Here is a 10,202-nt window from a genome sequence, read left to right as displayed (position 1 = left end):
TTCAAAGTCTAAAACTTTGCCTAAAAGTGGTTATATGTTCCATGTCCTTAGCTGAAGAAATAATATTTTGCAAGTCTCAATGTCAAGGGAAAGAGAAAAGAAAACAAGCTACTTTTTATTCACTCAGCTCCCAACTGCAATTAAACCAGATGATCTGGGAAGAAAGTCCCTATGCATTTATTAATTAATATCTTTCTTTAAAGTATGTAATGTATAATGTAATTACATATCTATAAATGTCAATATTTCTTTGCTACTTTAGAATTTGTAAAAAGAGTTTCACATTTAATTTTTCTTATAATTTATCTTAACAACAGAAAAATGTGAGTCAGTCCCTTCCCCTCAATGTTCCCTATGTAATTTTATCTTTTTTATTCTCAAAATAAGTATCATTATCTAATGCATAGAATCTAACCTATTATATTCATTTACTTTTTGATTTTGTTAAGTATCTCTCTACCCTTACCCCACCAAATGATTTAAGATTTTGAAAGCAAGTGTTTTGTTTTGCCCAATGCTATGTTGGCAGTAATCTGAATACTTAATGGTACAAAGCTAGAAATCAATAAACAATGGCTGGATACATATAGAATGAAATCATTTCAAACTTGATTATACAAATGAAGAAAAAAAATAAGGATATATACATTTCCAAAAGATAAAAAGGTATTCAACAGAGTCATTACTTGAACTTTACTTTAATAAAATAAAGAATTTTGCCCACCATCCAGTTCTACAAGAATCAAGTCAATAGCCAATGCAGTCACTAACCTATAGTACACCTGGGAAGAAATTCAGGCTGAAGATATGGATGAAGCACTTTGTGCTCTTGGGAAACAGATCCTTAGATATTTAGATATTTCAGGCAAAATTTTTTAGGAATCTGGATTCTTGCATCTCTCCATACTTAGAACATCACTAAAATCATTAACTGTTACATCTGTTCCTTGTGACTCACAGCATCCTTCTACTGAGATCTGTGCTGGGGTACGTGTACCCCTTTGCCAAAATCACATGTATACTCACCTCCCCTCTACCTCTTCAGAACAGTTCCTCAGAGCTCTCTGAGAGACTGTCTTCTGGGCTGTAGTCCTCAGGAAGTCCTCAAATAAAATGACACTCACATCTATGATGTGTGTTTTTATTTCAGTAGACAAAACCATGTTGCCTGCTTCTAAATCATATTTCTTTCAATACATTGAATTGGCCATCTGTTGATATATTTCCATTTAAATGATTAAAAAATATATTTTTCAAAAAGGTAAAAGAAAGCTATAGTTAATGAAAGCATTTCAAAGAAAAAGGAAATGATTCTAAGTCGTTTTACTTCTAGAGCAGCTTCCATAGTTACTGAGAACTCAAGAGCCATCTAAAGAAATCATCCTAAATTAAATTACATAGCATTAGAATATTGAAAAAGAGAAACACTTGAAATTTGTTGAAGTGACAGATGGAACATAATTTCCAGCAGTGGGTTGTCAGTTTCTTATAAGTGCAAAGTCTTTCTGTTTTGTAAGTGCTAAATTGCTACAGAGAGTCTTGTTATATAAAACTCAACTAAAGAAAGAATTTGAGACAATGAGCTGTAGTTTTAGTAGAGAACCTAAAGTCAATTGGATGTATTTTAAACATTTTATAAACAATGAAAAGGGAGAATTATGTACCTCGTGCAATTTGCTATGCAAAGTTTAAACAATATGACTAAATTATATGTAAAATGAGCATATTTTGAAAGAAAATAACTCTTGCCATTCAAACACTTTTCAGCATGTAACTGCAAAGGGAGTACCCAACTCATATTTTGGGGAAAATATTTCTGTACTTTTTCAGTAGTCGATCCTTTACAACTTGCTGTGTTAAAACATTACAGTCTTATTTTACTATTTTGGACAGTGGTGGAAAAAATTGTAATATTCAACAATCATTAATATTCAACAATAATTTACTTCTTTATTGAATTTCTACATATTATTTTTAATTAAAATATGTTTATAATTATAATCATTTTGAGATAAAATCATTTTGAGATATAGTTAAGATATATATAATAAGATATATATATCTAAGTTAATATCATATATTGCCTGTAAGAATATTTGTTTTATGTTATTGTGAGTTTTCTGGATAAATAGAAATTTATTTAAGTCAGAATTCCAAATCTTGGATAATGGAGAATATCAAAATGTCATGATAAAATTTATTTTTAAAGCTAAGTTTTCATGATTCTTTGGAATAATATTATGACATTTTCACATGAATTATGGCTGCATTAAAAGGACCATGTTTTGTTTTTTTAATTGCCATAATAAGGAATTTTACTATTGTTAGGTTTAGCTGACTGAAAATAATACTAATTTAGTTGTTCACTAATCATTCAATAGATTTGAACCACTTCTTTTTGTGTTTGTTTCTTCTGTAGTTAGAGGACTTGGGAAGTAAAGAATATTCCAGAAAACAAACTAATAAAATAATGTCCTCCGTCATTGGTGAGCATCAGTCACTGACGCTTATTGTGTCTGATGTTCAGTGTGGGGATATGACAGTGAATCGTAGGAGGCAGAGATAATATTTTTGGCATACTGAGGTTATATGCAAAGGAAAATAAAATATTTCATATATTTTTTTCCAAACCATGCCTGTTTTCCCTTTCAGTTAAAACTTAAAAATAACAACCATATGATTTATCAAAATGAGTTTGCTTTTCAGTATACCTTCAGGACATAACTACTTTATTCTTCTATGTGACTTTTTTGAGGGAGCATAATAATAATAGCTAACATGTACTTGCTACTGTGTCACAGGCATCTTTCTAAACTTTTCACATACTTGAAAGCATTTAAACAGCATGACAGCCATATTAAGTGGAAGTGATTTATTTCTCTGATTTTCTCATGGAGATGGTTTCTACCTTTCTCTAGATCACATTGATAGCATGACAGAGTGAGGTCAATAATTAGTTATCAGGAATTTCAAAGCCAAGAGGTTAAAGAACCCCTATACCAAAATACCTCAAAAGCATGAAGATGAATATGTCTAAATTCAGTGCCTTTTAGACTAGTTCTTGAATTAATATTTTATATGAATATGAATTATTTAAAAATATGCGTTTTTCTCTGAGAACCTTCAAACATTTTCTACTACATTTTTCTACTACATTTCTTTCTACTTTGAAGCCAGCAGTTTTACCATGATATCCTATTTTGAAACATTATTATTATTTATGGCACTTTTAAAAATTATTTGTTATTTTATTCAGTTATCTTACTTCCCAAACAATGCCAGACTATATTTTCCAGTATCAATTTAAACATTTCACTTTGAGAATAAAACTAAAGTCCTCCTTGAACAGGTTCCCAGGCTCAAATGATCAGTTTATGTATTAGATTTCAAACTACTTCTCTCTCTCTATTTCTCAACTTTTATAGGCTCCATGAAAGTATAGTGTTTTGTGCAATTTACTCTAAATATGTGTCTGAGATTTAATTTGTCCTATTTGTTGTTTTGTCGCATTATAACAAATTCCTCCTCTGTAGCCCATATATTCTGGTATATCTTTTCATTACTATGTTGCATTCCATTATGCAGTTTACTTTTCAACTTCCAATTACTCTTTTTTTTCCCTCTACCACAAACTGCTGCAGTGTTTTCTTGTAGCATGAATGCTTAGCTTGGTTCACTCATTTGAGTTACGTATTAAGAAATGCCATCATATCATGGGGTTTTTATGTGGCTGAGGCTAAATTATATTCATAATGTTGCTGTGATAATTTTTGTTCACATTGGATATTATAGTTATTTTTAAATATTTTCAAAGTTTTCAGTGTAATGCAGATTGTGATTATTTTAATGAACATTTTTATTCTTTGCTTCTTGATTTTAGTTTTTCCAGTTAAAAGTCATAGACTTTTTAAAATATATATTTTGGAATCAAGATGCATTTCTACAAAGCACAAATTCATATATTTTGCCCAACTTCCTTTGGGAATGTTTTTCTTTTTGTTTTGTAGAAATATTTGATGCATTCTTTGTAGAATTTTTATATATGTACTGGACTTATTTTCTCCTAGGTTTTTAGTTATATTGATTCTTTTTGTATAATATATTTTGATGCAGAGAAGTATTGATTATTTGACTTGTTAATTTCTTAGATGATCGATTTTTTTTTTTTATGTTTCAATAAGAGCAGGGATAATGTCTGTCTTTTTTATCACCTAGCACTTCTACTAGATCACAGAACAAACTATGCAAAGGTATTTTCATGAATATAATAATGTTCACATTATCGTATATTTTATAATAACCTTATTTATATTTTTTAAACTTTTATGTTTTAATTTACTTTGATTTTATTTTGCAAGCAGTGTGAAATAAAATGATTTTCAACAAACAAACAAAAAAACCAAAATGTAAATACAGGACAGAAATAGACTCATAGACATAGAATACAGACTTGTGGTTGCCAGGGGGGCGGAGGGTGGGAAGGAATAGACTGGGATTTCAAAATTGTAGAATAGATAGATGAGATTATACTGTATAGCACAGGGAAATATACACAAAATCTTATGGTAGCTCACAGAGAAAAAAATGTGATAATGAGTGTGTATATGTCCATGTATGACTGAAAAATTGTGCTGAACACTGGAATTTGACACAACATTGTAAAATGATTATAAATCAATAAAAATTTTATTAATAAAAATAAAATAAAATAAAATAAAATAAAATAAAATAAAATAAAATAAAATAAAATAAAATAAAAATCATTTTCCCCAATTGGATAGCCAGTCTTCTCGTACAATATTATGAATAAAGGTAATTTCCCTATGGCTTGGTAATACCACTTCCATCACATACAGTTTAATTTGTCAAAGGAAAAAATGTACTGTACAAGTTCAGCAGGCAAGGGAGACTTTATTCAAGACAATTAAAATAGAGGTCAGACTGTTGCAGTAGAGAAAGGAACTGAGCCCAACATCACTGAAACAAAAGGCAGGAGAGATTTAAGCACTGGGGTGAGCTAGTGGAAAAGGACTGGAGGATATTAAGGAAAGATTGGTAAATGTAATTAGGACAAAGTGTTTGCTAATTGGTGCTGATTGAAATCAGGCTTCTACCCTACCACAGAAACTGGGAGATCTGGCTCTTTCTTGATGACCGCATTTCAAAGGGATAGCTCCCACGTCCTTGAGAAAAGCATTCGTGGGTTATGCAATTTTCAAAAGGCTGAGAGAAGATTTACATCTCAAAGGAGCAAAGAAAAAATTTACAGTTGTAAATTTTCTAATGTAACTGCTCTGAGTAAAGGGAGTTCAGGGGCCTAGGGTCAAGAAGAAACCTGTCTTAAATTGAGTCAAGCTGAAGAGAATGTTACAGCTGTTGTGGTGACATCATAAGTTTAATTTCTTTTTGTATTCTATTGTCATATTAATAAAAGTATCTATTTTTGAACCATTTCTCATTTAATTGCTATTGCTTGCTAATGCATTACTATCTGGATGTTAAAAACTCATTTTTATTGTCTTCTTATTATGAAACTTTTCTTGCTTTTGTTTTTGTTTTGTTTTGTTTTGTTTTGTTTTGTTCTGGGCAATTTTCTCATCAACATGAGTTTAATTCTAGTTGTCAAGTTCTATGAAAGATTATGTTGAAATACACATAAGTATAAAAGACACTGACACCTATACAAATTGCATTCTTCTCTAATATTTCTTACCAAAAACCCATATTTTTCTTCAGTGCTATAATACACTCTGCTAAAAAGAAAAAGCAAAACATTTTTCAGTGTCAGATAAATCATGGCCGGTAATTAGTAAATGAAATTTCACTAAAAGTTTCTAGAATTATGCTGGTTTCTTGTTATAGGTGCTACTGCTTCCTCACAGTTACTTCATTTTTTTTTTTTCTTTCGGAAAGGCAGGAGGAAAGCTGAAGTTGGAATAAACATCCGCAACCAGTGTTGAACCATCCAGAGATTCACACTACTACATCTATTTCATATGTTGTTCCCAGCTGTTAACCTAGAAATTATTTCTGAGCTTATCAAAATTAAATTTCCCCAATATGTACCCTAGATTCTAACCCTCTTCATTTGCATAAGGACATCAATCAAACAACATTTTTATTCCCTGCAACATCATGAATTTACTTTTTACTAAAGACTATATATAAAGGCATATCTGCCCAACTACAGCTATAATTATTTGATTCCTCTTGAGTGAAACTTGCTTTGAAAAATAAAATAATTATGTAATCCCTCTAGTATCAATTCTTTCCCCATATCTGCCTAACTCAACATCAATCTAACTTCACCACATTATAATACCAGTGAATCAGTGTTATGAAAACCAATGGACAAATAACAATATTCACTTTTTTCTTGATCTCCCAGGAACATTAGACTCAGGCCCTCAATTCATTCTTATCACTTCTATTCCATGTCACTTTATTCTCTTAGTTTTCCTTCTAATTCAATAGATATTCCTTTTAAAACACCTGTATTGTTTTCTCCTCTTCTGCATAAACTTATATTTTTGGACTGTCTCAGGACTGGGTCCTTGACCGTCTTTTCTGTCTGCATTTATTCTCTTGGAGATTAATCTCTGTACCATGACTTTAAGTAACATCTATATAATCATGACCTTTCATCTCTAATATAGACATTTCCAGACTTGTATATAGACATCCTTACTTGAGCTTTGCCTAATAAATGTGCCAAAATGAACTCCTAACCTACCCTGCCACTACCCAGCATCCTATCCATCTCAGTTGATGGCAAAACTGTTCTTCAAATTGATTATGCAAAAAATTTGAAGTTACTGAGATTTCTTACTTACATTTACAGCCCAACAACCTGTTTTTAATTGGATTCTGTTTATTGTCACAATATGCTTATACTAAGATTGAGACAAGAGAAAGACAGAGGAACCTAGGACACTGTTATCTTCATAGAGCAGTTTCACCAATCCATACAGGTTCTGTCTGAAAAGGTGAATGAGTAAAATATACCCTGAATTTACTATGCTGTTGTGTGTATATATACATGTATATATGTGTATAAGATATATATATGTATGTATGTGTATAAGATATATATATATATATATATATCTTATGCCATCAAATCCAATCTTAATTGAAACAGAGAATTTTCTGTGCAATATCCAGTGCATTATTTCATAAACTTTTTACATGTCTCATTGTGTCCTTTAGTAATAGAGTCTTGCTTTTCTCTATTATATTCTACTACAAATCTTATAAAACTACCCCTGGAAACTTTATAAAGCCGTTGTTATGATTGTGAATACATGTATTTTTCTTCTATAATGTATCTCCTATTTAGAGTTTAAAGTAGCTAGTAGTATACTAGTAGTATACTCATGGTTGCTTTGCTTTGGCTTAACCCTTCAGCCAAATATTCAATATTAAGTGAATGATAGCAGTATTACTTTTAACTTTAAATATATTGTTTGTTATGACTCATGATACTTTCCATATTAAGATTTTATCAAATTAAGATATCCTTTAATAGTTATTGTACAATTTTTCTATAATTAATCTGGATTATTTTAAATTATTTTTCTGTATTTTAAGAGAATTATAATTTATATGCTTTAATCTGTTGATATAATAAATACGTATTTCTTCCATTCTCTTTAAGAATCCATTGTTTCCAATTAGACCTTGAACATAACAAATTCAAAAACTGTGTATGCTTATGTTATCTAGGGTTGAAGTTCTGTATGCAACCATATTGTCACATAAGCCTAAAATATAAACATCCTCCTCTGTTCCTACTCATGTAAATTTCTTCCTTTGCCTTAAGAGTAGAACAGTGCAAGGAAACTTAAAAAATATGATGGAAAGTGGCTTAGAGCTAGAACCTTATCCCATCCCAATTCACTAACTGGGAATACTATTGTCCATGAAGAGATCTCCTTACTAAAAACTGCTTAAGAATTTAGAAAATTAACAATAGATTAGGAATTGTGTCTGAGTTCCTTCTTGTTGTGAAATATCCATATGATTATAACCACATTTTGGGGGTTGCTGATTCTAGAGTAGTGCTAATGACAAACTAAATTGCGACCTTAGATTCCTTATTTTCCAGACCACATTGATGGAGTTAGACTGCACAGGATTCCATTGTCTGCCTCATGTTTCCTATGCCATGCTAGATTTATTCTTCCAACGTTTTTCATGCCAGTTACCATGTAAAGGAAAAACTGGGCTGATCTAACAAGATAACTCACAAATCTAAGTATTGGAATATTGATCTGAGTTCTGCTAGACTAACTTGTAAATCTAGGTTAATTAGTGTTGGTTTGCTGTTCATGTTTTTTGCTAGCCAGCTGGGTTTTCAAAGATACATATCTGGCTTTGGAATGTTGGTTTGCTGCCTCCCCACCTCCACTTTTGTGATGATAATGCTGCTAAAGCTGTTCCATGCCTATTGGCCGAATACCCCAGGCTTGTACTTTACCCTATAAAACCTCATGTGCACGTCTTGGAGGTGCTCAGAGCTTCGGAGCAGAAGCCCCTCTGAGCCCGTCGCGTAATACATCTGAGTACTCCAACCCTCCGAGTGGTGCTTGTTTCTTAACTGGACTGTCGTTTCCGTAACAACCAAACATATCAGTCCATCTTGTCTTATACAAGTCCGAATATAGAAATAATTATGTTTTTGTGTGTATATCACATGACTAAAAGAAACTTATTTCTGTTTTCACTACAAGATCCTGGCAGAATTTTAGCAATTTGCTTTTAATAAATTGAAAAATTAAGACCTGCTCTCAATCAATTTAATAAATTAGTCTCTAATATTCATATTGGACATTATTTGAACAGCTTTACACTTTTCTCCTCTTTGGCTGTAATGAAAATATATATTTGACTTTTAATTCAATGAGAAATTCAAGCAACTCCTAATATAACCTTGCTAAACTGGTCTCTCATTGATAAATGATACCTTTTAGATACATGATACCTTTTAGAAGGCTAGTGGTTTTAAACATTTGAAAGGCATGGGATCTCAGATTGTGAATAGGTCACTTAGTAATTTGCAATTCTTCACTCTCAGTATATTTTTCTTAAACTCACACTTCCTTTATTGATGACTACTTTAATACAACAGACCATTTGTCAGGAATTCAAACCATTCTGATAGGAGACAGAATGCTAGGATATCTAAATTCCAATTAAATGCACTGCTGCACTTTATTCCTTTATTTGAGAAGCTAGAACAAGAACCACAGACTGAAACAGCAGCTTGAAAGATGCTTTGATTGATAGGGCATGGTCCTTTTTCTAATTGTTATACATTTAACTGGAATGAAAAGATATTGCAATAGTAATCAATGTTTGCTTGGGAAATGAAATGTACTTAGAAGTGAATGTTATTTAAATGGAATTTTTCAGGAAAGGCATTTGTATATAACTCAGTTTGCTCCTTTTGTTGCTGGAAACTTCAAATGAATTACCTCAGGGACAACAATACTAAGAATATTCATGCAAGGTGAGAATAATTGGATGAGACTTAATCAGTGAGTGAGCTTTCTGAAAACTGATATCAAAAAAGAGAAACTTTTGGATAAAGAATGATAATGATAAGTATTTAATTTAATGATAATTTATTAAATTGAAGCCTAGTCAATATAAAAATGCAATTAGTTTTGAATATCGATTTCTTTTTTTTTAAGTTTTTTAACTTTATTTTTTGGGGGGAGGAGATAATTAGATTTTTATTTTTAATGGAGGTACTGGGGACTGAACCCAGGACCTTGTACATGGTGGGCACATGCTCTACCACTGAGCTATACCTTCCCCCTACTTCTCTTTTATTAGCACATGACATGCCTTTATCTTCTTCACTCTACAAAGGAAGTTCACTAAATATAACTGGTAGAACCAGTGATTTCAACAGTACAAAAAATTATGTACAAAGTAAAAGACATACTGTTTTTAGCCTGAGAAATAACTGTACAGAAGACACAGATGGGAAATTCAGACTTAGCTATGTTGCTCAGGAGAGCACTCCTTCTTTAAGAACCCTTTCCATCAACATGACTGTGCAACACAACTGGCTGTCAGAGTCAAGGCAAAGGCGAGTGTGGAAGCAAGCTAAGGCCTGGGGACCACAGTCCAGGCTCTCCTATCTGCTTGGGTGGGGCAGATGGCAGCAGGTAGGTGCACAGGAAGGATGGGGA

General features: G+C 31.8%; 1 non-coding gene across 1 annotated transcript; it reads right to left on the bottom strand.

Moving 5' to 3' along the window:
• Positions 1-9,747: 9,747 nt before the first annotated feature.
• TRNAG-ACC (transfer RNA glycine (anticodon ACC)) lies at positions 9,748-9,820 on the bottom strand. Its single transcript has one exon. It is a non-coding gene; the product is annotated as a tRNA-Gly (tRNA).
• Positions 9,821-10,202: the final 382 nt, after the last annotated feature.

The sequence above is a fragment of the Vicugna pacos genome, chromosome 14 (assembly GCF_048564905.1).
Source record: "Vicugna pacos chromosome 14, VicPac4, whole genome shotgun sequence".
NCBI lineage: Eukaryota > Metazoa > Chordata > Mammalia > Artiodactyla > Camelidae > Vicugna > Vicugna pacos.
Note: the sequence above shows the minus strand (reverse complement) of the source record. Positions and strands in the feature narration are given on the sequence as shown.